Genomic DNA, 26907 nt, shown 5'->3' with positions numbered 1-26907 from the left:
CACCATTAAGTACTAAATCTCCATTCCTTCTCCAGCCCTGGAAAACCACCATTCTACTTTCTGTGTCATTGAATGTGCCTATTCTAGATACCTCTTCATAGGTGTAATCATACAGTCTGTCTTTTTGTCACTGGCTTATTTCACTTTAAATAGTTTCCTCAAGGTTCCTCCATTTTATAGCATATGTCAGAATTTCCTTTATTTTTGAGGCTGAATATTTTCTATTATATGCATATACCACATTTTGCTTATCCATTCATTTACTGATGGACGCTTGAGTTGTTCCCAGCTTTGGGCAATGGTGAATATGGAGATGCAGCTGTGAATGTGGGTGTGCAAATATCTCTTCAAGAGCTTGCCCTCAGTTCTTCCATGTACATACCCAGAAATGGAATTGCTGGATCATATGGTAATTCTATGTTTAATATTTTGAAGAACTGCCATCCTGTTCTATTCTTACTATTTTTCCAGGTAAGAGAGCTGAGGCACCCTGTAACATTGCCTACCTCTAGAGAAGCTCCTTGATTGAATGAGACTCACGGAGGTTGAGTGACTTGCCCCAGGCTCCACAACTGGAGGTGGTGAGAGGGTGAGGTCAGAGCAAATTCAAACCCAGAGGCCAAAGGCTCTTTATTTCCAGGCTATTCCTGCTCCCTCAGAGGCCTGGCTCTCCTCATCCTGGGAGGAGTCTCAACCTTCCTTCCCCCTTCCCTCCCTTTGGGGCAGAAGCGGAGGATACGGAGGAGGATACGGCCTTTACGGAGAGCCCCAGCCCTGTGCACCAATTAATTGCAAAGTTGCCAATGATAGTTGTGACTCTTAGGAAAAAAGGGGGCTGGCAGGTCCAGCTTCCATCACCGAAGTTCAGGAGAAAAACATCAGCTTGGGCTGAAAGTGAAAGTCGCTCAGTCGTGTCCAGCTCTTTGCAACCCCATGGACTATACGGTCCATGGAATTATCAGGCCAGAATACTGGTGTGGGTAGCCTTTCCCTTCTCCAGGGGATCTTCCCAACTCAGGTTTCCTGCATTGTAGGTGGATTCTTTACCAACTGAGCCACAAGGGAAGCCCCTGTGAAGGGTACTGACCTCACTATGCAACTTGAATTGTCTGCAAATGTAGAAATCAGCTTGGACTGCTTATGACTAATAAAAACTCAAAGCCTTTGTCCCATGCCCATGCCACTCCCCGAGTGCCCGGGCACCTGCCACTGTGTCATCAACCTAGCCTAGCTAGAGATTGCTTCTTCTTTTCTTAGCTGATCCTGAGTGCCTGGGCAGACTGGGTTAGCATTTGTACCACACCTCCATCATGCCTGCTTATGGTGAGCACTCTAAACCTACAGGGCCTCCTGGGTGCTGGGCCCAGGGTAAAGAACTTGACTCATGTTCTCTAACTTGACTCTGTGAGCTAGGGACTGTTAGTGTCTCCATTTGACAGATGAAGAAGCTAGGTTCAGAGAGCGAGTGACCTGTTTGCAGTTCCAGCCAATCCTTTGCGATGCTGGGACTTGCAGCAGGCATCTAGGCTGCTCACAGTGGACTCATACAGGAGAGGGAAGTCCTTTTTAGCTCCAGACTTGTTAGGTTTGGGAGGTCTCATTTGAAGTCCTCATTTAAACCCCTAGAGTAAGAGGGAGGAAAAGAGGCATGATTCCAAAGCTGTTGGACCCCATTTCCTTGCTGGTCTTCCCTCCCCACTTTGCAGGGCTCTGTGAGCTCTGGTGGTGCGAAAAGCTCTGTTGCAAACAGGGATATATGGTCTTCACACCAGCCTAGCTCTCCATCCTTCTGGGCTCCACATGCTTGTGTGACCTGGGGCACCCTGGCTGCTCAAGACACTGATATCCCTCTCTTCTCCCAGGATGCAGGCCTGTGGCATTTCTGAGACTTGATTTTTCACAGTCCTAGGGAGCCGACAACTCAGCCCCCCATCATTCCAGTCTTCTGTCCCAGCATACAGGTGTTGCAGCTGAGTCTGTCCCCAGGGCCCATCTGAACCCCAAGACACCAAGATAGTTATTAGAGAAATGATATTCCTTTTGAAATCGCTTCCTGCTGGCCTGGTGAGCACTTGCACACACACAGCGTGTCAAAGACTAGGTGTTAGGACTATTAATTTTCTATAAGTTACGTGGTGGGGATTTGCCCCAAAGGACCTCAGAGAGATGGCAGAATTGACAAAGATGATGTTTGCACTTGCTAGCTGAGTTTTACTTCACGTGCAATTCAAGCTCCATAGTGAGGTCAGTACCCTCCACAGGGGCCTGGAACCTGGGACCACCCTTGTCCTCTAAAGGTGATTCCTTGCATTGTTCCTTTGTATACCATCTGCTTGGACACGCTGTGTGTTGGAGCACCCCCCGGGCCTGCAGTCGGCCATGCCCAGGGCTGAATCTTCCACTTTATTGATATCTTATTGTTACTGTTACTCTGTTCACTGTGCGGCAGCCACGTTGCCCTCCTGTCTTTACATCGGCACATCAAGTTGTCCTGCTCCAGGTCCCCTGCACAGGTGGTCTCTCGGCCTGGAGCCCACATCCCCACCCCAGAGCTGACCAAGACAGCTCCTCTTTCCAGGGTTTTTTACCTTGCATTATTGCCTTCTCCACACTTATCAGTCCTGGAAATGGTCTTGTTTATGTGTTCTTTCCTGCTCTCCAGCTCACCCCCTTTACCTGAGAGCCCCCTTTTGTACCACCAGAGTATGGCCTGCTGCGTGGCTACCTGTAAATATGTGTGGTTACCATGGGGAAGGTGACTGGACCTCTCTAAGCTCTCTAAGTCTCTGTTTCTTCATCTGTCCAGTGGCATAATCAGTCAGGAGGGTTACACTAAAAGAGATACAGCAGACTTCCCAGGTGGCGCAGTGAATGAGAATCTGCCTACCAAAAAAAAAAAAAAAAAGAATCTGCCTACCAGTGCAGGGGACACAGGTTCAATCCCTGGTCCAAGAAGATTGCACATACCACAGAGCAATTAAGTTTGTGCGCCGTGACTACTGAGCCTGCGCACCCTAGAGCTGGTGCTCCACAACAAGAGAAGCCACCGCAATGAGAAGTCCATGCACTGCAACAGAGAGTAGCCCCCACTGGCCACAACTAGAGAAAGCCCGAGCAAAGCAATGAAGAATAAATAAGCACAACCAAGAATAAATAAATTTTTAAAAATATTTAAAAAGAGCTATACTATGCTGCTGCTGCTGCTAAGTCACTTCAGTCGTGTCTGACTCTGTGCAACCCCATAGACGGCAGCCCACCAGGCTCCCCCATCCCTGGGATTCTCCAGGCAAGAACACTGGAGTGGGTTGCCATTTTCTTCTCCAATGCATGAAAGTGAAACTGAAGTCGCTCAGTTGTGTACGATCTTCAGCGGCCCCATGGACCGAAGCCCACCAGGCTCCTCCATCCATGGGATTTTCCAGGCAAGAATACTGGAGTGGGGTGCCATTGTCTTCTCTGGAGCCATACTATACACACGTGGCAAAGAGCAGGCACATCACAAATGATGGATCACTAATGTCATTCACTTGAGATCTTGAGAGCAAAGAGCATGTCTGTGTCTTTGTGCAGGAGAGTGCCTGGAACCTACCAGTAAACGTTGACTGAATCAGCGGGAAGCTGACCATTATTGGCAAGGCTGCTGTTTCTTTGCTCACAACTCGGCCCTTCATGGGCTGTATCACCTGTGTCTTGGTTGCCAGGACATTGATGTATCTGGGAGATTCACACTGGCCTCTTACAGGTCCTGATTCTTGGACTCAGGCAGTAAGAAGCTTGGTATAATACTCCAGGAAGCTTTTCCAGGATAGGACAGATGGTGATGGTCATCAAAGGAGTTAAGACCATGAACCCTGTCAATTGCATTGGATTCAAATCCAGCTGTGCTGTGCTGTGCTTGGTTGTTCAGTTGTGTCTGACTCTTTGCGACACCCTGGACTGTAGCCCGCCAGGCTCCTCTGTCCATGGGATTCTCCAGGCAAGAATATGGGAGTGGGTTGCCATGCCTTCCTCAGGGGATCTTTCCAACCCAGGGATCGAACCCAGGTCTCCCACATTGCAGGCGGATTCTCTTCTGTCTGAGCCACCAGGTAAGCCCATGAATACTGGAGTGGGGAGCCTATCCCTTCTCCAGGGGAGCTTCCAGACCCAGAAATCGAGCTGATGTCTCCTGATAAAGAATTGCAGGCGAATTCTTTACCAGCTGAGCTGTCAGGGAAGCCCTTAAATCTAGCTTCACTGCTTATTAGCTGTGTGATCTGGGGCAGGTTACTTACCCTGTCGTGCCTCAGTCCCTATGTCACAGGCTCGTCGTGAAGATCTGACTGTTTACTATAAGTAGTGCTCTTAGAATGGTGCCTGGCACTTAGTAAGTGCTATGTTAAGTTTGTTATCATTATTATCCCCCTGTTTTCCCCACTTCACTGTGTTGTGTCTTCACTCACGTACTGCATGTTCACTGAGCACCCACAATGCATCAAGAACTGTGCAGGGAACCAAGGAATCAAAGGTGAACCAGTATCCTGACCCCTGTCCTCAAGGTGCTTCCAGTCAGGCGGGAGAATAGATGTTGGCAGAGGCGTAGATAGACGCCCCAGGAGGATAGACCTAAGAAGAATGATTCAGCTCAGCCGTGCCCCATCCTGTTTGGAAAAATAGATTCCTGCCTTGGGGTGCTCACACCTGCCCTGCTGAGTATCTTTCTGACCCTATCCTGGGGCTAGAATCATCCTGACTTCCCAGGGCTGGCAGGGGCTGTGGAGACCCGCATCTCTTTCTTCTCCTACCCGACCCTGCTGCAGCTGCTCTAGGAAGGGCTGCCCCCTCTTCAGCCACAGGGAACACAGAGTCAGTTCCTCGATGCTGGTGATGGGTCATCCTGCCCCCTTCCAGCCTCAAGAGTCCCCCAGGTTGTCACTGTCCGCAAGGACAGAGGACCGCAGCGGTCGGGGAGCAGGGTTGGATGAATGCTGGCACACAGATGTGTATACCTAAGGAACCCCAAACCCTGGTCAGCCCCTGGGCTGCACTTCAGGTGATTCGCCCTGTCTGGCATGTTCTGAGGAGGTGATGGTTGCGAGCTAGAGCAGGGAGGCTCTTTACACGCCTGTGCACTCGTGACAGATACTCCAGGGCAGAAAACTTGCCACCCAGCCTTGTACACAATGAAGGGGCCTCCTCTGAGCAGGCACGTGAGCACATGCTGGGACCCCTGCTCTGTACCACAGTTCAGGTTCCTTGGCTGACCGTGACCTTGGGCAGATTACATCTCTGTCTCGCAGCTGTTTCCTCTACTGCAAAATGGGGACAGTGAAAGCCAAGTGTCTTCCTCACATAGGAGAAGACGGTTGTGGGGATCAGGTGAGATGATGCATTAGAACGTGTAGTATGGGCTCGGCTTTGTTATCACATATTGTGCAGGTGTCATTTACTATTGTCATCATTTTCCAGGGACATTTAGGTCATGCCTACAGCCCATCCCACACCGAAGCAGGGTCTCATGTAAGAGAGATCCTTTCATTTTCCAAACTGTCTGACATACCATTGTCTGCATTTCCATTCCTGGGGGGCTGTTGTAGTTGCGTGGAGGAGAGGCCCCCAAGTTTCCACAGACCCTGGACACCTGGAATTGCAGCTGCAACTGAAGGGAGCTAGGCCCTCTCTCTCATCCTCCCTCAGGGACCATGTTGTCCTCACACTGAGGCTTGTTCTGCTGGATACACACTTGTGTTCCTTACTAGCCCTGGCTTCTCTGTACTTTTACGGGCATGTGGCCCAGGATCCTGCTAACCTAGCCTCAAATCTGCCCTGTGGCCTGCAGTTCAGTGTCTTTGCCCAACCCACTCTTGCTCTGCCCACTGTGGCCTCTCAGTGTTCTGCTGATCTCAGAGACAGCAGTGAGTGGTGGCTTGGAGCAGGATCTTAGTTCCCTGTCCAGGCCCTGGGTCGCCTTGATGAGAGGGCTTCCGAGGTGGCCCTAGTGGTAAAGAACCCACGTCCAGTGCAAGAGACACAAGAGAGATAGGTTCGATCCTTAAGTTGGGAAGATCCCTTGGAAGAGGGTATGGCAACCCACTCCAGTATTCCTGCCTAGAGAATCCCATGGACAGAGGAGCCTGGTGGGCTACAGTCCATGGGATCGCAAGGAGTCAGACACAACTGAAGTGACTTAGCGCACACACACAGCCTGGATGAAAGCCAGGAATCCTAGCTACTAGTCCACTAGGGGCTAGATGTGAAAGTGAAAGTGTTAGTCACACAGTTGTGCCCGACTCTTTGTGACCCCATGGACTATAGCCCACCAGGCTGTTTACCGACTGAACCACCAGAAACTAGAAGCAAAGTGGCCCTGACTCTTGCCCCTGTCTGAAAGCAAGATGTTTCAAGGAGGCAAAAACTAGAAAAACAGGTACAAAGTTTGTTATCAGAGACACAGCAGGACAAGTGGGAGAGCACATAGAGAAGCAGTTCGCTTGTTTAAAAGAGAAAGCGGAAGTACACACTGGGAGAGAAGGGTATGGGCGTCCTCTCTAACGAGGGGGACTGCAGTGAAGAGGTGATTGATTTATTTATGTATTTTTTCATTTATTTTTATTAGTCGGAGGCTAATTACTTTACAATATTGTAGTGGTTTTTGCCATACATTGACATGAATCAGCCATGGATTTACATGTGTTCCCCATCCCGATCTCCCCTCCCGCCTCCCTCTTCACCCCATCCCTCTGGGTCTTCCCAGTGCACCAGCCCTGAGCACTTGTCTCATGCAACCAACCTGGGCTGGTGATCTGTTTCACCCTTGATAGTGTACTTGTTTCAATGCTGTTCTCTCAGAACATCCCACCCTCGCCTTCTCCCACTGAGTCCCAAAGTCTGTTCTGTACATCTGTGTCTGAAGAGGTGATTTAAATCACTTACGTAGGACAGACCTTCCTATCTTCGGTGACCTTGGACCAATTACCATGTTTCTTTTTTTACACCTGACCTTCCCTAGGACCCTCCCCAATACATGCGTGCACATTTTTACTAAGATGGATCCCACCCCTGGGGCTGTGGGGGGTATGGCCACACTTATTATGGGGTGGTGCCCCCTCCCTTTTTGATCTCCAAGGAGCCTTCCTGCACATGTGCTGACGGGGAAGTTTTCCTTGACCTCAGAAGTGGTCATCTTATCTCTTCTCTCTAGCAGAACCCCAGTTTGCCCTTGGGGTGTCTGGGGGAAAACAAAGCTTCAGTTTTACCCCACCTGACAAACACTAGTTGTCCAGCCCAAGAGCCCATTTATCTCCTACCTTACTACCTTCCGTGAGAGCCTCAGATTAACCCAGTTCATCCCCCTGAGCTTGACCACGGAGGTCAAAGGTCACTAGCTAGTACTTAGATGGGCTGCCTTGGGCTCAGTGCCCACCCTGGACTGTGGCAAAGCACCCAGAGTCATGGGGCACAGGTTACATATGTTAGGGCAGCAGGGGCTATGGGGGTGAGCTGGGCGATGGGTCTCTTAAAAACGAGGTGGACGAGGGCACTCTCTTGGAGTGGTATTGATGTTGTATTTCTTGGTAAGGGATTTGAATGAACAGGTGTATGCATTTATCAAAATTTATCTAAGTTATGCCTAAGATTTGTGCATTTTTCATCTGCACACAAAACCTTAAACATATTTTGAACTCTAGTTAATAATATGCATGCTGAAGTGTTGAGAGGGTGGAGTAAACAGGTCTACAGCTTTGTTTGAAATATATCAAAAAGTTAAGGAGGATTGATTGACAAATGAACGGATGGATGGAGGACTAGACATAGATAACTATAGCAAAATGTAGAATCGAGCTGAGTGTTCACTATATAATTCCCTGAGTGTTATATAATTCCTTCAACTTCTCAGTACGTTTGAAAAATTTTACAATAAAATGCAAGTCTTAATAAAAAAAAGAAAGGGTATATGAGCGGGCAGGCTCTGCCTGGCATGATTTTTTCTCTCCAGTCAGAGACACAGGAGACCAGTGCCCTGGGGCTGCTACAGAATGCTGAGCATCTCTTATCCACTCCCTAACTCTTGTCAAAAGCTGAAATGAACTGATGAATAATTGAGAGTCTCCAGGATGTGTGAGTCGCTCACCACTCCTGGTTTTGAGATCAAGTCCCCTTATCAAGCCAGGTCCCCAGGAAGGGGAATACCTGGCCAGGATTTGTGACTTGCCCGCTGTTGATCTTTGTGCAGAATTACAACTGCACCTGGTGGCTTAGTGGTAAAGAATCTGTCTGCCAGTGCAGAAGATGTGGGTTTGATCCCTGGGTCCAGAAGATCCCCTGGAGCAGGAAATGGCTACCCACTCCAGTATTCTTGCCTGGAGAATCCCATGGACAGAGGAGCCTGGCGGGCTACAAGCCATGCGGTTGCGGGGAGTCGGACACGACTTAGCGACTAAACAACAAGAATCCCACCCTCACTCTTATAGAGCCCCTCTCGGCGTCTTTGGTACCACCAGCACTAGCATCATTGTTGTATTTCCACTTGGGAGAATCCCCAGGGTAAAATCCCCTCAGGTGTGCTTGCTCTTGTAGGCCCAGCTCAGTAGGCCTCTCCTAGCTGCTCAGTACATGTCTACTGGTTAAATGCAGAATTCAGAGAAGGAAAGAAGCGTCTCCTGACTGATGGGTAAGCTTTCTTTAAGCAAACTGAGAACGAAGCAGTGCACAGTACTCCCCTTCTGTTTCGGCTAGAAATTTAGCATAGTATGACAGCTGTTCTCGAACCAGGAGTAGGAAAGTGGCCTGCTTCCTCCCTTTTACAGCCCTGGAGTTTTTGTTTTCCTGTGTCTAGTGCTATAGGGAATACATAATAAATAAATGGATAAACTCAAGTCCAATTCTTTCATTTTGCTGTTGAGGGAAACAACTCAGGGAGGTGAAGTGACCTGTCTGAAGGCAAACAGCAATCTCCTGGGTGGCAGAGCCAACACAGATCTGGCCTTTGCTGCTGCCACAGTCCTTTCTCTTGGATCACACTGCCTCTTGTGTTCAGACTGAGGCGAAACTATAGCTTGGAGATGAGGCAACTCTAAGTGAGATACACTAACTGAAAATCCTAATTGTAGGGTCCAAATCCAGTAGAAAATTCTCCCCTTGATCCTCTTCTGGGTTGTTGTTATTGTTGTTTAGTCACCAAGTTGTGTTCGACTCTTTGCGACCCCGTGGACTGTAGCACGCCAGGCCTCCCTGTCCTTCACCATCTCTGGGAGTTTGCCCAAGTTCATGTCCATTGAATTGGTGATGCCATCCAACCAGCTCATCCTCTGTCACCCTCTTCCCCTTCTGCCTTCTGTCTTTACCAGCATCAGGGTTTTTTCCAATGAGTCAGTTTTTCATATCTGGTGGCCAAAGTATTGGAGTTTCAGCTTCAGCATCAGTCCTTCCAATGAATTTTCAGGGTTGATTTCCTTTAGGATTAACTGGTTTGATCTCCTTGCTATTCAAGGGATTCACAAGAGTCTTCTCCAGCACCACCGTTTGAAAGCATCAATTCCTTGGCACTCAGCCTTCTTCATGGTCCAGCTCTCACATCTGTACATGACTACTGGAAAGACCATAGCTTTCACTATACCGAACTTTGTTGGCAAAGTGATGTCTTTGCTTTTTAATACACTATCTAGGTTTGTCATAGCTCTCCTTCCAAGATAACTCTGAGGACTCACAGAAAAGTCTCCATAGCACCAGGAGCTCTGGATTGTTCCTGAAGTCTCCTGTGTCCTAGAAGACTGTGGTGCTAAGAAGCCAAAATGTTTCTTGGAATCAGTGACCCTGCACGTCCACAGCAAACTAGCAAAAGTGCTACTGTCTTATTCGTGTCCCCACACCTGCTTTCGAGCCACACCTAGAAGAACGGCCAGTCAGATCTGAGTAAAGGACCTCGAGGGGCACCTCGTGGCCTGATTTACAGGGAAGAAGTGAAGGCTGCAGAGGGTTCCCCTGATTAAAGCCACACAGCTTGTTTGTGCAGACGAGGGCTGGGATGAAGGCTTCCAACCTCCTGGCCACAACTCTTCACACTACACCATGCTGCCTTTACCACGCTGCCTTTTCTCAAAGCCACAGGGCAGTTGTTCTGCATTAGGGTGAACCAGAAGGCAGTCTGAATGGGTTGACAGCCGGCTGTCAAGAACCCTCTAGAATAAAAAAAAAAAACCCTCTGATGCAGTTGGTGGTGGATAAGTTTAGTGGAGATGCTACTAAATTGCTCCTACACCATCATGTCAGGCCCCAGAGACCCCAGCGCTCCAGCCAGTAACCCCAGCACTAGTGCATCCCTAAGGCCCAGAGTGGCCAGTGGCATTGCCTTTATTCCTGAGCTGAGTGAGCACCTAGCTGGCCTAGAGAATTGTGGCCCCAGACCTCACTAGTTTCCCACTTGGAATCACTTGGAGACGAGATTCATGGGCCTTTGGCAGGGTACATCCTCAAGGACCAGAAGGTTCCAGCAGGTTTCCATCAGCCCAGAACTCTGTGGGTAGGAAAAATAGTTTGTCTCCATAGCCTCAGAAACTTAAAAACTCAACCCAACATCTGGAAAAGGCAGAATCTAGAGAAAGAGTACATGTGGTCCAGGCTCATGTTTGGGTCTGACGATGACATGGCTTTTTTTTTTTTTTGGCCCGTGGATAAAGGCCCTTAATTATGTTTCTTTTGGAGCACCTGAGGGATGCTGAGGTGCTAGAGGCCTTAGAGAAGCTGAGTGGCTAAGCCCATGTGGAAGTCATCACTTTGATGGGATCTCCATTTTAGAGTTTCTGGTTGTTAGCATGGTGGACCTCAGTTGTAGGTGAATATATTGCTATGAAGATACCTGGGAGGCTGGGAGCCAGCTGCTTCAGGTGATCAAAACCTCTGAAGGCTTTACTTTGCTAGAAGGCTCTCCATATACAACTTCCCTGGTGACTTAGGTGGTAAAGAATCCACCTGTGATGCAGGGGACCGGGGCTCAATCCCTGGATCAGGAAGATCTATCTGGAGAAGGAAATGACAACCCACTCCAGTATTCTTGCCTGGAGAATTCCATAGACGGAGGAGCCTGGTGGGCTACAGTCCATGGGATTGCAAAGAGTCAGATGCAACTAACACTTTCACTTTTTTCCCCCACCATTTATACTTCCCTGATGCTGGTCTCAAGCCTAAGCCCTGGAAAGGCCTTGATGGCCCACTTAAGTTCTGTGGTTGCCCTTTTGTGGGAAGAAGTGAGATGTCTCCAAAGAGGCCTGCAGGGAGGGACCCCTCTGGCCTCTGTAGTGATGTTGGTGGGTCGGAGGAGACCCTTGGATGGTTTACCTTCTCAGCGAGTTTGCCTTCAGAGATAAGAGGCCATTCCCTAAAAGGAAACCAGAGTGATCCTCAGAAGGCGAAATGAATGCTGGGCTTCCCAAAACAAAAGCTGTCTTCCGTACCCAATGTAGAAATCGTTCTGAGCTATTTTTGTTAATTAATTTAATATGAATATATGTTCTGTTGGTCATTGTCAGTGATGTAATGTGTAAGATTCTTAAAAGCAAGAGACAGTGCCATAGTGCTAGCTATTGCTACATACCCACACGTGCATCTTTGCCCTCAGAACTCATATCTGAAGATACTCTCAAGTTTGCACTTTGACCCACATCTTCATGCTGGACCTTGGCAAGGTCCCTGAAAGGCAGTTTTACCAGATTCAGTACTCCCAGGAGAAGGACCTTTTGCTTCAGGAAGCCAACATCTTGGATGGCCTTGCAGGCAAACAGGAAGGCGGGGGAGGAGAAAATTGTCTCAAGCTATGAGAATTGAACCCAGGCCACGTGCACTGGGAACAGCTCTGCAGGGGCGGGCTCCCAGAATCATCTGTCCTTGGTGCCTCCCCAGAGGAGCCCAGAGACTGACATGGGCTTTACCCTCTGGTTTCACTGTTGATGTACTGACAGAACCAAATGAAAACATTTTTTTTTTTTTTTATTAGTTGGAGGCTAATTACTTCACAACATTTCAGTGGGTTTTGTCATACATTGATATGAATCAGCCATAGATTTACACGTATTCCCCATCCCGATCCCCCCTCCCACCTCCCTCTCCACCCGATTCCTCTGGGTCTTCCCAGTGCACCAGGCCCGAGCACTTGTCTCATGCATCCCACCTGGGCTGGTGATCTGTTTCACCATAGATAGTATACATGCTGTCCTTTTGAAATATCCCACCCTCACCTTCTCCCACAGAGTTCAAAAGTCTGTTCTGTATTTCTGTGTCTCTTTTTCTGTTTTGCATATAGGGTTATTGTTACCATCTTTCTAAATTCCATATACATGTGTTAGTATGCTGTAATGTTCTTTATCTTTCTGGCTTACTTCACTCTGTATAAGGGGCTCCAGTTTCATCCATCTCATTAGGACTGATTCAAATGAATTCTTTTTAATGGCTGAGTAATATTCCATGGTGTATATGTACCACAGCTTCCTTATCCATTCATCTGCTGATGGGCATCTAGGTTGCTTCCATGTCCTGGCTATTATAAACAGTGCTGCAATGAACATTGGGGTGCACGTGTCTCTTTCAGATCTGGTTTCCTCAGTGTGTATGCCCAGAAGTGGGATTGCTGGGTCATATGGCAGTTCTATTTCCAGTTTTTTAAGAAATCTCCACACTGTTTTCCACAGCGGCTGTACTAGTTTGCATTCCCACCAACAGTGTAAGAGGGTTCCCTTTTCTCCACACCCTCTCCAGCATTTATTGCTTGTAGACTTTTGGATAGCAGCCATCCTGACTGGCGTGTAATGGTACCTCATTGTGGTTTTGATTTGCATTTCTCTAATAATGAGTGATGTTGAGCATCTTTTCATGTGTTTGCTAGCCATCTGCATGTCTTCTTTGGAGAAATGTCTGTTTAGTTCTTTGGCCCATTTTTTGATTGGGTCATTTATTTTTCTGGAATTGAGCTGCAGGAGCTGCTTGTATATTTTTGAGATTAATCCTTTGTCTGTTTCTTCATTTGCTATTATTTTCTCCCAATCTGAGGGCTGTCTTTTCACCTTACTTATAGTTTCCTTGGTAGTGCAAAAGCTTTTAAGTTTAATTAGGTCCCATTTGTTTAGTTTTGCTTTTATTTCCAATATTCTGGGAGGTGGGTCATAGAGGATCTTGCTGTGATTTATGTCGGAGAGTGTTTTGCCTATGTTCTCCTCTAGGAGTTTTATAGTTTCTGGTCTTACATTTAGATCTTTAATCCATTTTGAGTTTATTTTTGTGTATGGTGTGAGAAAGTGTTCTAGTTTCATTCTTTTACAAGTGGTTGACCAGTTTTCCCAGCACCACTTGTTAAAGAGGTTGTCTTTTTTCCATTGTATATCCTTGCCTCCTTTGTCAAAGATAAGGTGTCCATAGGTTCGTGGATTTATCTCTGGGCTTTCTATTCTGTTCCATTGATCTATATTTCTGTCTTTGTGCCAGTACCATACTGTCTTGATGACTGTGGCTTTGTAGTAGAGTCTGAAGTCAGGCAGGTTGATTCCTCCAGTTCCATTCTTCTTTCTCAAGATTACTTTGGCTATTCGAGGTTTTTTGTATTTCCATACAAATTGTGAAATTCTTTGGTCTAGTTCTGTGAAAAATACCGTTGGTAGCTTGATAGGGATTGCATTGAATCTATAGATTGCTTTGGGTAGAATAGCCATTTTGACAATATTGATTCTTCCAATCCATGAACACGGTATGTTTCTCCATCTGTTTGTGTCCTCTTTGATTTCTTTCATCAGTGTTTTATAGTTTTCTATGTATAGGTCTTTTGTTTCTTTAGGTAGATATACTCCTAAGTATTTTATTCTTTTTGTTGCAATGGTGAATGGTATTGTTTCCTTAATTTCTCTGTCTGTTTTTTCATTGTTAGTATATAGGAATGCAAGGGATTTCTGTGTGTTAATTTTATATCCTGCAACTTTACTATATTCATTGATTAGCTCTAGTAATTTTCTGGTAGAGTCTTTAGGGTTTTCTCTGTAGAGGATCATGTCATCTGCAAACAGTGAGAGTTTCACTTCTTCTTTTCCTATCTGGATTCCTTTTACTTCTTTTTCTGCTCTGATTGCTGTGGCCAAAACTTCCAACACTATGTTGAATAGTAGTGGTGAGAGTGGGCACCCTTGTCTTGTTCCTGATTTCAGGGGAAATGCTTTCACTTTTTCACCATTGAGGGTGATGCTTGCTGTGGGTTTGTCATATATAGCTTTTATTATGTTGAGGTATGTTCCTTCTATTCCTGCTTTTTGGAGAGTTTTAATCATAAATGAGTGTTGAATTTTGTCAAAGGCTTTCTCTGCATCTATCAGATAAAATAGACTTTAAAATAAAGGATGTGAAAAGAGACAAAGAAGGACACTACATAATGATCAAAGGATCAATCCAAGAAGAAGATATAACAATTATAAATATATATGCACCCAACATAGGAGCACCGCAATATGTACGGCAAACACTAACGAGTATGAAAGAGGAAATTAATAGTAACACAATAATAGTGGGAGACTTTAATACCCCACTCACAACTATGGATAGATCAACTAAACAGAAAATTAACAAGGAAACACAAACCTTAAATGACACAATGGACCAGCTAGACCTAATTGATATCTATAGGACATTTCACCCCAAAACAATCAACTTCACCTTTTTCTCAAGTGCACACAGAACCTTCTCCAGAATAGATCACATCCTGGGCCATAAATCTGGTCTTGGAAAATTCAAAAAAATTGAAATCATTCCAGTCATCTTTTCTGACCACAGTGCAGTAAGATTAGATCTCAATTACAGGGAAAAAATTGTTAAAAATTCAAACATATGGAGGCTAAATAACACACTTCTGAATAACCAACAAATCATAGAAGAAATCAAAAAAGAAATCAGAATATGTATAGAAATGAATGAAAATGAAAACACAACAACCCAAAACCTATGGGACACTGTAAAAGCAGTGCTAAGGGGAAGGTTCATAGCATTACAGGCTTACATCAAGAAACAAGAAAACATTTTAAAAATAGTAAGGCTTTCATTGACCTCCAGATGCTGCGGTGGAGAGTGATTGAAAGATTCACATTAAGAATGTGGCTCCCGAGAGCACCTGCCTTCAGGCAGACCTGCGGAGGGAAGTTCCCTGTACACTTTCCCTCTGGGCCGGGAACAGAATTTCAACCCCAGCGGTGATGGTCTCAGAAAATGACCAGCCCTTGGAAATGAGGATGGAGGATGAAAATGCTATTTCAGCCCTATCTGGAAATAATTAATTGCCCAAACCCTCCATCCCAGATCCATTATTTATTTTATTACTTATTTATAACTACACTAGGCTGAACTAGGCATGCGGGATCCTAGTTCCCCAACCAGGGGTCCAACCCATGCCCCTTGCAGTGGAAGTGTGGAGTCCTTTCCATTGGACCATCAGGGAATTCCCCCCACTTCCTTCATTGACGACAGTTAAACTGTGTTAGAGATGCAAGCCTCAGCTAGGAAGGCTCTGTGCAGTTCTAGGGGCCCATGGAGTGCCTGTGATCTTCAGATGCAGATCTTGGGGCCCCCAAGATCCCTGCAGCTCTCAGGGCCCATGGATACCTGTGATTCTCAGAGGAGGGGCTTGTGCCCACAGGGAGGGAGAGAGGGACTTCCAGGCCCATGGGGGCTCAGTGACCCTGTTTTCATATTTAAATTCTCAACTTCAGTGGTTAAAGGAAGGGTTGGTCTTTGTTGTTTTTTTTTTTTAATAAGACTTCATATTTTGAAAATTTACATAGATCAGTACCTTGCAATAACTTATAATGGAAAGGAATCTGAAAAAGAATATATATATATATATATATATATATAAAACTGAATCACTTTGCTATACACTAGAAACTAACAACATTATAAATCATATATACTTCAATAAAAAAATTATAGTCACTGTAAATAGTTTAAAATACAGACGGAATAGGAAAATAAAAATCACCTAAAATTCTGTCCAAAAAAATTTGTTTTTCATAGACGTGTTTGAGGTTTGTTCCCCAAATCTCCTGAGAGGACTCAACTCCATTTCCCATGTCTCTACACTGGGTGATCCCAGGTAGACCAGCTGTGTGGACCCCTGGCTTGGTCCCAGTGAGACAGGGCCTGACCCCACCTCTCCTGCTCTTCGTCAGGGCAGTGAGAGGGAACAGCCCTCCCACAGACATGCACCAAGCCCTAACCTTGACTCTGGCCTCCGGGCCTGAGCTCACAGACCACTGGGCCCTGAAGCTCAGGCAGGAGAGGGAATGCGTGCCAGGGCAGGACAAACCCTCACCTCTGCCAGGAAGACCCAGAATTATATGGAACACAAGTTCAGTGCCTGAGCATCAGTCTCCCTTCACTGGCTGTGGAATCTGCCCACACCTTGAATCTCTCCATTTTTAATTTGTAGAATTGCAATTATAATGTACATAGGCTTATCAGATGAGACAGTGCATGTGAAATGGCTTCACCAACTGTCCAAGTGCCATAAAAGCATAAAGGACCAGAGTCGGCACTGTGGTGGGTTTGGTGGGCAGGACCCCACAGGCACTGCAGACTTGGGAAGAGGTTTGGATGCTCCCCCGGGCAGAGCCCAGATGGTATCCTGCCAGCTTCCTCTTTAAGACAGGGAAGGGGACCCACGATTGGCTTTGTCTCAGCCTCAACACCAGCTTAATAACAGAGCTATTTGTGGAGCAGTAACCCTGTGCCCAGCACCGGCCTAAGCATTTTACACACATGATCTCCTTTTCTTCTCCCAGCATCTCTGTGGGATAGGTATTATGCTTACAGAGAGGTTAGGGCTTCCCCGATGGCTCGGTGGATAAAGAGTCCGGCTGCCAATGCAGGAATTTGATTCCTGGATTGGGAAGATCCCCTGGAGAAGGGAATGGCAACCCACTCCAGTATTCTTGACTGGAGAATCCCACAGACAGAGAAGACTGGCAGGCTACAGTCCATGGGGGTCACAAGAGTTGGACACAACTTAGCGACTAAACCACCACCACTGCTCCTCCTGGGAGGGAAGACGGAAACCAAAGCAGGCAGGGCAGAGACTGGGAGTGCCATTCCAGGGCCCAGGGGAGAGTATTTTCCCCTCCGCTGTCCCTTGTCCCTTGAAGACACCAAGGCAGAGCTCCTTCCACACCCTTCACTGGTCTTAAGGTCACAGGAAGTCCTTCTTTGGGCCTAACTTGGCCAGCCTCTTGGCCCAGCCTAGACCCAGCTGTTCTGTCTCTGCTGTCTGGGGAGATGGAGAATTATTCTGTCCTAATCATGATAATCTTTCTTCTGCCAAATTCACAGACCTACTTAAAGCCACTCCTCCTTTGGTCTTTAGAGGGGTTGGCTTCCTGTCACCCATCTGGTTTGCATGCCCTATGGAGAGGCTGGCAGACGCCTCCTGGGGACAGTGGCTGCAGTTCCCAGCTCCCCTGCGGGTTAAGGACAGGACTGGCCCACTGGGCAGCCTTGTCCCAATGTAGAGGGTCAGATCACAGTGCTAGGAGCACAAGATGTTTGGTCAATCTTCCTTTATAGCATCACCAACTCAGTGGCATGAATTTGAGCAAACCCTGGGAGATAGCGAAGAGTGGAGCCTGGTTTGCTACAGTCCATGAGGTTGCAAAGACTCAGACATGATTAGCGACCAAACAATAAGTGCAATGCTTCCTTAATGATCTATAATGAGAAATATACCTGTAGGTGATAAGAAAGTTAGATGGAAGACAAGCACTTTCATTTATTAAGTACTAAGTATGTGTCATGAACTTGGGCTGATCACTTTATACATGTTACAGTATGTAATCCTCACATCCCCCAAGCTGGACCTTTTTTTTTTTTTTTAAATCTGTTTTACAGTGCTCGCTTCGGCAGCACATATACTACAATTGGAACGATACAGAGAAGATTAGCATGGCCCCTGCACAAGGATGACATGCAAATTCGTGAAGCGTTCCATATTTTTAAATAAATAAATAAATAAAATCTGTTTTACAGATGAGGATGATGAGACATAATAGAAGTTAAATATCTTGTCACTGGATGGCCAAATTTGTTGAGGAGCTGAGGTTAAACTGGTTCTGTTTTGCCCCAAAGACTGGGCTCCAAACTCCTCAGCACACTGTCCCATTGCCTTGCAAGAAACTCAAGCACTTAAATACAAGTTAGGAATAGCACTGGCTTCTCTCTACTCTCTCCATCCGTTAATATCTAAACCAGATAGAAAAGAGATTTTTTATGGCTACTCTGTAGGGTTTAGCACTTTCCTTTCAGACTATTTCTTAAACAGGCTTGGCTTTTTATTGTCTGAACATTTCAAAATACAGCTGAACAAACCCATGCCATTTGAGTCAATTAGATGGTGGTTTCTTCCCTGGCTAGCATTTACTGAGCACTTAATTTAGGTCAAGCACTTTGTATTAGTTATTTTTATTTAGTTCCCTTAAGAACCTGAGTTAGGCAGTGTCATTGTGAGGTAGTGCAGTCAGATGGTTAAAGCACTTGATTCTTAAAATCAGGTTACCTGCTATCCTGCTGGTTAGCTGTGTGACTGGGCAGGCTAATCACTTAACCTCTCTGTGCCCAATTTCCTAATTTGTAAAATGATTTAAATGATCACCGGGGGAGAGTTGTAAGGCTTATTAACAGGAAAAACATATGTGAAGTGTTTGAAATAATGCCTGGCATTAATAGTAAGCATTAGTTACTACAGATCCACTCTATGGGACATAACTGGGACATTGGAAGGAGATAGCTTGCCCAGATGAACTGGGAGAGCTGATATTTTAACCCAGTGAGTCAAATGCCAGGACCCTTGCTTCTAACCACTACCACCCCTTAGTAGCCCCAATCCCTTCACTTTTTAAAGTCACTTAAGTGAGGTATAATTTACACACCATGAAATTCATTCAGTGACTTTCCCTAAATGTATAGAGTTGCACAGATGACCACAATCAAGTTTAGAATATCTCTATTATCACAGAAAGATCCCTTCTGCCCATTTGCAGTCATTTCCCTTTCCCACTCTTTGCAACCCCAATGGACTGTATAATCCATGGAATTCTCCAGGCCAGAATACTAGAGTGGGTGGCCTTTCCCTTCTTCAGGGGATCTTCCAAACCCAGGGATCGAACCCGGGTCCCCCTCATTGAAGGCAGACTCTACCAACTGGGCCCCAAGGGAAGCCCAAGAATACTGGAGTTACCTTGTGTCTCAGCTGGTGAAGAATCTGCTGAGTTTGGTCCCTGAGTTGGGAAGATCCCCTGGAGAAGGGAACAGCTGCCCACTCCAGTATTCTGGCCTGGAGAATTCCATGGACTACTCCATGGGATCGCAAAGAGTCGGGGCATAACTGGGCGACTTTCACTTTCACTTTTTCCTTCTCGCTCCCAGCCCCAGGCAACCACTCATCTGCTCTCTGTCTCTATGGATTTGCCCTTTTGGGACATTTCGTAGAAATGGAATCATACTTTATACTATACAATATATATACTATACTATACACATGTAGTATACACATACTACATATGGTCATGTGTCTGGCTTCTTTCCCTTTGTGTGATGTTTTTGAGGTTCATCCAGTTTGCAATTTGCTTATCAGTTGATTGTTGCATTTTGCTAATGATTAGTATTCCATTGTATGGATAGACCACATTTTGTTTACCTATTTACTAGCTAAGAAACATTCAGATTGTTTCCAGCATTTGGTTATTATGACTATCTTTTACATTTCTGATAATTCACTGTGAAAAATTCTCAAACACACAGTGAACCGCCACAGACCCATCAATCAGCTTCAACATTTAGTGTTAACATCTACCACCATTGTTTCATCTAGACCTCTCCCAGAAAACATGTCATTGCCTTCTTTAACTTCTTCCTTTAAGCATATGAAGTTTTACTCAATTTTAATAAGTTAAGTATTCATAAGATTCTAAGGTCAAAGAGTTTGAAAAGATATGCAGTGAAACATTTCATTCTGGAAAGTTCTATTCCCCATCTGCTCAGCTGTGCCCTCCAGTTTCTGTTATTTTCATATTTTTTCATTTTTCTGTTTCATTTTTCATTTCATATTTCTGTTATTTTCATATTTCCAGAATGCATATGTAAGAAAATAGGAATATGTAGTCTTTGCCTACGTTTTACATAAATGGTAGCATGTTTACTATAATACTATTTTGTACTTTGGTGGTTTTAACTTAATAATATAGCTTCAAAATCTTTTCATATCAGAATATAGTTTCCTTATTCTTGGTATCTTTATTTTTATAGCTTCATACTATTCTATTGTATGGCCGTACCACAGCTTAGACAAACAGCCACCTACTGGTAGACATTTGGGCTGTTTCCAGTTTTTTACTTTCAAAGACCATGCCATGGTCTGTAAACTTGTATGTCCATCATTTCTCACTTACACAGAATATCTATAGATTTCTGAAACTGAATTGGTGGGCCAGACAGTGTATTACATTTGTGGCATTTGTAATTTTCACTGATTGTTCTGTTTGATAGTTATACCATTTCACAACTACCAGCAATCTATGCAAGTATTTCAACCCCATTGCCTCACCAACAGCATGTTACCCAGTTTTTAAACTTTTACCTAATAGTTGCTTGTCAGCTCTTGCCCCATTTTCTTTCTTTCTTGTCCTTCTTGTTTTGCTTTAGTTTATACGTTTTTTGTTAAGAAGTTTTGAATGAGTTATTTCCTGCCTACCTTGTATCGTGTTTAAGGCATTTTGGGGGCAACAGTTTTTTGAAATATAACTCACACATTGTATAATTCATTCATTTAAAGTATATTCTTCAATGGTTTTTAGACTGTAGCTCATTTTTAATGTTTATCTCTAACCTTTTAAAAAAGCATTTTTTTCTAATTACAGAAGTAATACCTGTTCTGTTCAGGAAACTTGAAAAGACAAAAATCAAAGAAAAAAGAAAACATAGTGCCATCACCTGAAGATATCCAGTTACCATTTAAAAAAAAATTATTGAAGTATAGTTGATTTACAATGCTGTGTTTAATTTCTGTGCAGTAAAGTGACTCAGTTATACATATATATATATATATATATATATATATTCTTTCTCATATTCTTTTCCCCTATGTTTATCACAGGATATTGAATATAGTTTTCTGTGCTATACAGTAGGACCTTGTTGTTTATCCATTCTATATATAATAGCTTGCATCTGCTAATACCAAGGTCCTAATCTATCCCTCTGCTTCACCCTTGGCAACCACAAGTCTTTGTTTTTATATCTGTGAGTGTGCATCCCTGATAGCTCAATTGGTAAAGAATCCACCTGCAATGCAGGAGACCCCGATTCTCCTTTTGTTTCATAGATATGTTCATTTATGTTATATTTTAGATTCCACAGATAAGTGATATCATGTGTTATCTTTCGCTTAGTATGATAATCTTTAGGTCCATTCATGTTGCTGCAAATAGCATTATTTCCTTCTTTTTAATGGTTGAGCAATATTCCATTATACACATGTATATTTTATATACATGTATATATGCTGTGTTGTGCTTAGTCACTTAGTTGTGTCCGACTCTTTGTGACTCCGTGGATGATAGCCCACCAGCCTCTTCTGTCCATGGGGACTCTCCAGGCAAGTATACTGGAGTGGAGAGTAATGGAAATAAAAGCAAAAATAAACAAATGGGACCTAATTAAACTTAAAAGCTTTTGCACAACGAAGGAAACTATAAGGTGAAAAGACAGTCTTCAGAATGAGAGAAAATAATAGCAAACGAAGCAACTGACAAAGAATTAATCTCAAAAATATACAAGCAGCTCCTGCAGCTCAATTCCAGAAAAAGGAAGCAACCCAATAAAAAAATGGACCAAAGAACTAAACAGACATTTCTCCAAAGAAGACATAGAGATGGCTAGCAAACACATCAAAAGATGTTCAACATCACTCATTATCAGAGAAATGCAAATCAAAACCACAATGAGTTACCATTACATGCCAGTCAGGATGGCTGCTATCAAAAAGTCTACAAGCAATAAATGCTGGAGAGGGTGTGGAGAAAAGGGAACCCTCTTATACTGTTGGTGGGAATGCAAACTAGTACAGTCACTATGGAGAACAGTGTGGAGATTCCTTAAAAAACTGGAAATAGAACTGCCATATGACCCAGCAATCTCACTGCTGGGCATACACACTGAGGAAACCAGAATTGAAAGAGATACGTGTACCCCAATGCTCATTGCAACACTGTTTACAATAGCCAGGACATGGAAACAACCTAGATGCCCATTAGCAGAGGAATGGATAAGAAAGCTATGGTACATATACACAATGGAATATTACTCAGCCATTAAAAAGAATGCATTTGAATCTGTTCTAATGAGGTGGATGAAAGTGGAGCCTATTATACAGAGTGAAGTAAGTCAGAAAGAAAAACACCAATACAGTATACTAACACATATATATGGAACTTAGAAAGATGGTAATGATGACCCTATATGTGAGACAGCAAAAGAGACACAGATGTAAAGAACAGTCTTTTGAACTCTGTGGGAGAAGGTGAGGGTGGGATGATTTGAGAGAATAACATTGAAACATGTATATTATCTTATGTGAAACAGATCGCCAGTCCAGGTTCGATGCGTGAGACAGGGTGCTCAGGGCTGGTGCACTGGGATGACCCTGAGGGATGGGATGGGGAGGGAGGTGGGAGGGGGGGTTCAGGATGGGGAACACATGCACACCCACGGAGGATTCAGGTCAATGTATGGCAAAAACCACTACAATATTGTAAAGTAATTAGCCTCCAATTAAAATAAATAAATAAAGAAAGAAAACTGGAGTGGGTTGCCATGCCTTCTTCCAGGGGATCTTCCCATCCCAGGGATAGAACCCAAGTATCCCACATTGCAGGCAGATTCTTTCCTGTCGGAGCCACCAGGGAAAAACCCAGGAATAATGGATTGGGTAGCCTATCCCTTTTCCAGGGGATCTTCCTGACCCAGGTATTGAACCGGGGTCTCCTGCATTGCATGTGGCTTCTTTACCAGCTGAGCTACCAGGGAAGCCCACGTATGTGTATGTATATCTCACATCATTTTTTACCCATTCATCTGTCAGTGGACATTTAAGTTGTTTTCTTGTCTTGGCTATTGTCATAGTACTGCTGTGTATGTAGGGATGCGTGTATCTTTTCAAATTATAGTTTTGTCTGGGTGGGAGTGGGATTTCTGGATCTTATGGCAACTCTTAAGTTTTTTGAGGAACCTCCATACTATTTTCCATTGTTAACATTTCTTTTTTTAAATAAAAATGATACCTAATGTATATACTGTGCTGGGATTTGCTTTTATTATTCTCAGTTCTTTTAAGTCTCTCAATTATGTCTTCAGTATTCTAGGTCTGTTAATCAACGTAATTATCATTGATGATGATAACAATAGCAGTAATAAACACAGTTCTCCTCACTTACCATGAGATTGCTGTGTGCCAGGCACTTGTGTGTTGCATACTTTAGGGACTCAACCTCAATTAACTCTGGAAATAATTTGGTGACCTTGGTACTATGCTCACATTTTACAGCTGAAAAACCCGAGATTCAGAGAGGTTAAGTAATTTGCCTAATGTTAAACAGGTAGCAAGTAAAGGAGCTGAGGCTTGAACTCCTATCTGTATACTGCAAAGTTCCTGGTCACCATACTATACTTCAGGTTAAAGATGCCCGGGACTAATCCCTGTTTAGCGAACTGAGATTACACATGCTGCAGGGCAACTAAGCTCATGGGCTGCAAGGAAGATTCCAAATGCTGCAACTAAGATTCAAAGCAACCAAAAGTAAAATAAATAAATATTAAAAAAAAAATAATATATTTGATAGGTTTAAAAGAAAAAGAAAGACATTCAGGACTGGTTCAAACAGCTTCTCTTGGGACCAGTCAGGAGGACCCAGGGGTTCCAACATCGCAAGAACAACCTTGGGGCCCACGAGCACACTCTGTTCAGGGCGAGGTTGTCCCAGGCTCAGTGCCCTGACCTTCCTTTGCGGGATTTTCTCCTGGCTCTGTGTGATCCCCTCTCGGCCCCTGGAGGGCCCCTCCGTCCTTGAGCTTTCAGAAAGAGAGTGGAGGATGTAGCAGGTATTACTGGAGAAATGGCTACATCATGAGAAAGCTGGGGACCCCGCTGACACAAGTTATTTACAGCTCCCCCAGCCTCAGCCTGTTGGTGAAGAATTATAGGGCTTCCCAGGTGGCTCAGTGGGCAAAGAATCTACCTGCAATGCAGGAGACACAGGAGACACAGGTTTGATCCCTGGGTCAGGAAGATCCTCTGGAGGAGGGCGTAGCAACCCACTCCAGGATTCTTGCCTGAAGAATCCTAGGGACAGAGGAACCATGGGACAAAGTCCATAGGGTCACAAAGTGTTGGGTCACAAAGAGCCAGACACAACTGAAGCGACTGAGCTCAAGGAAAAATTATAAAAGCACTGAGTTCGGCACCTCATAAACCCCTTTGCGTCCCCCTCTCTCACTTCCCATGTCCCCCTACCGTGCTCCAGCCTCTCAGACACTTTTGGGGTATCTTCCCCTGGGTTCACCAAGCCAAGTAATCGGCAGGAGGCTTGTAACTGTTAGCTTGATCAGCAGGCTGGCTGCTTGGTTGCCGTGGCAACAGCTGTTGTGAGTAAGTGGTCTTTGTGGTGGAAGATTTAATTTAATAAACTAAATCTGGGGGCCCAGTGGGAAGATCTGGTACAGGCTTTATTGGGTATCTTCTGTGGCGCTGGGCTGCGGCAGGGGGTATGCCGGAGAAGGGCTGGAAGCTTTTGTCCTGCAGAGGTAGGCCCGGGGATGAGAGCTACATCCTGTGTCCTCAGACACCCTGAGACTCCGCTCTCCACATCACCTAGGAGTGACTGGCCAAGGCCTTGCATTACTGCTTCCAGCTATGAGGTGTTGGAGCGGCCTTCCCTTGGGGAACAACTGGAAAATCTGGACGAAGCATGCAGGACTTCTGCGCGAGGTCGAGACCGAGGTGGACAGGGCGGGTGTCCACCTCAGGGACCCATTTCAGTGTGTGCCGTGGCCCTGGGGAAGCAGCATGCTGTTTCTGTGCTACCACTGAAATAACAAAACTGGAAAGAGTTGTCTGTGCTTCCATTCTTTCTTGACCCACTTCAATCAGGTTTTTGTTCCTACTATTCCTCTGAAGCGCTCTTGTCAAGGTCACCGAGGACCTCATCTGCTAGTTGCTCAGTGGTATCAGGTTCCTTTCTGGGACCCCATGGACTGTAGCCCCTCCAGGTTCCTCTGTCCGTAGGATTCTCTGGGCACAAAAGCTGGAGCGGGTTGCCATTCCCTTCTCCAGGGGATCTTCCCAACCCAGGGACTGGACCCGGTCTCCTGCATTGTAGGCAGATTCTTTACTGTCTGAGCTACCAGGGAAGCCCCGCATGTGACTGGATCCCATCGTTAATTCCCAGTCTGCATCCTTCTTTCCTGTCAGCTGCTTTTGACGCTGTCAGTCACTCTCTCTACCTTGTCACCCGGCTTCGGCGAGACCACACTCCGCAGGCCATTCCCTCCCCTCTCTGTGCTGGGGCTTCCTCCTCCCTGACCCTTAAACTTTGGAGGGCCAGGGCTCAGGGCTTGGTCCTCTTGTTTGTTCCGTCTTCTCTGGCTCCCGAAGGGATCTCGCCTAGACTCTTAGGTTCCCGGAAACTGGCTCTGAGCCAGAGATTTGCATGCTGGGAGTGCCTGGGGACCAACGCCTGTGAGGGAGTGAGGGATGCTGGGAGCGCAGAGAGAGAAGTTGAACCGTGATGCTCTTGCAGCAAAGGCTTGAGCCGACAGGCTGGGATCCGGGGAGTGGCAGGCACTGTGCTTTGCAAGAATTATCTCAGTGAATTCTCATTAACCCATCATGCAGCAGATTCTGTCATTGTCCCCATTCTGCAGGTACAGAGGTTGAGGCTGGGTGAAGTTATCCAAAGTGCCCACCATGAGGATCAGGGACTCAGCTGCAGGCTGGCTGCCTCCCAGAACCCTACAAAGAGCCTCTAAAAAAAAATTCATATTGAATACTTATGGGCCAGGTCCTTGGAGGCCCTGCCAGAGCTCGCAGCCCTGCCACTTACTCCCCTCACCACTGACATCCTAGAATGCACCCCTGCAGGGCTCCCAGGGCTTGTCCCCAGAACCTGTCACCTTTCTGAGAAGGGATACATCCCTCTGGGGATCTGGGGCAATACCTGAGGCCCACAGAGCTGTGGGAGTCTCCTGCTTCATTTACAGATGCGTGAGAAGTTTGTGCCTACATCCTGTATAATAGAAAAATAATGTCCTAGCTCCCAAATCTTTGAACGAAAGGAAGGTGCTCTATGATTATTTCATATCTTTGTGTAGCCTTGGCTGGACTACCTCATATTCTTGAGGTTCACGAGCCCTCCTTTGATAGGCATAGACCTCCCTCTTTCCTTAATAGATGTGGGCTCTGAGAATGAGGGCAGGTGGGCAGATTTTCCCTTCCCCCCAAACTAGTCCTGGAGCAAGTACACCCCTCCTTCCATTCTTCTTTCCTTTCTTCCCTTGTCTCCAGGCACTGTGCCTCACTCTGCCTCTCGGCTGGCTGCCGAGAACCTTCAGCTTCTTGGTGTGGCTGTCAGGTTGGGGGTGGAGGTGGCAGAGGATGGTGCCAGAAGGCCCTCCCCTGGATTCTGTCCCTAAGACACCAAGGTGGCTGTGTTTCAGGGTCTGTTGGAGGAGTTCTTGGTTGATGAAAGAATTCAGGCAGCCCCAGAAGCAAAATGAAGGGATGAAGACCCAGGTGGTAGCTTTCAGCACATATGTGGTGTGCAAACTTCAGGGAGGGAAGTTAGGGTGCAGCCATGTGTCACAAAAGGTTCA

The 26907-nt window shown here is 45.5% G+C and overlaps 1 protein-coding gene and 1 non-coding gene across 3 annotated transcripts in view; both read left to right on the top strand.

Annotated features, from left to right (window-relative positions):
* GALNT16 (polypeptide N-acetylgalactosaminyltransferase 16) overlaps window positions 1–26907 on the top strand; it is a 97595-nt gene that overhangs the window by 17837 nt on the left and 52851 nt on the right. The gene's annotated exons all lie outside the window — the stretch shown is intronic.
* LOC133067613 (U6 spliceosomal RNA) lies at window positions 17877–17983 on the top strand. The gene has a single exon (XR_009695380.1). It is a non-coding gene; the product is annotated as a U6 spliceosomal RNA (small nuclear RNA).

The sequence above is a fragment of the Dama dama genome, chromosome 12 (genome assembly GCF_033118175.1).
Source record: "Dama dama isolate Ldn47 chromosome 12, ASM3311817v1, whole genome shotgun sequence".
NCBI classification, from domain to species: Eukaryota; Metazoa; Chordata; class Mammalia; order Artiodactyla; family Cervidae; genus Dama; species Dama dama.
Note: the sequence above shows the minus strand (reverse complement) of the source record. Positions and strands in the feature narration are given on the sequence as shown.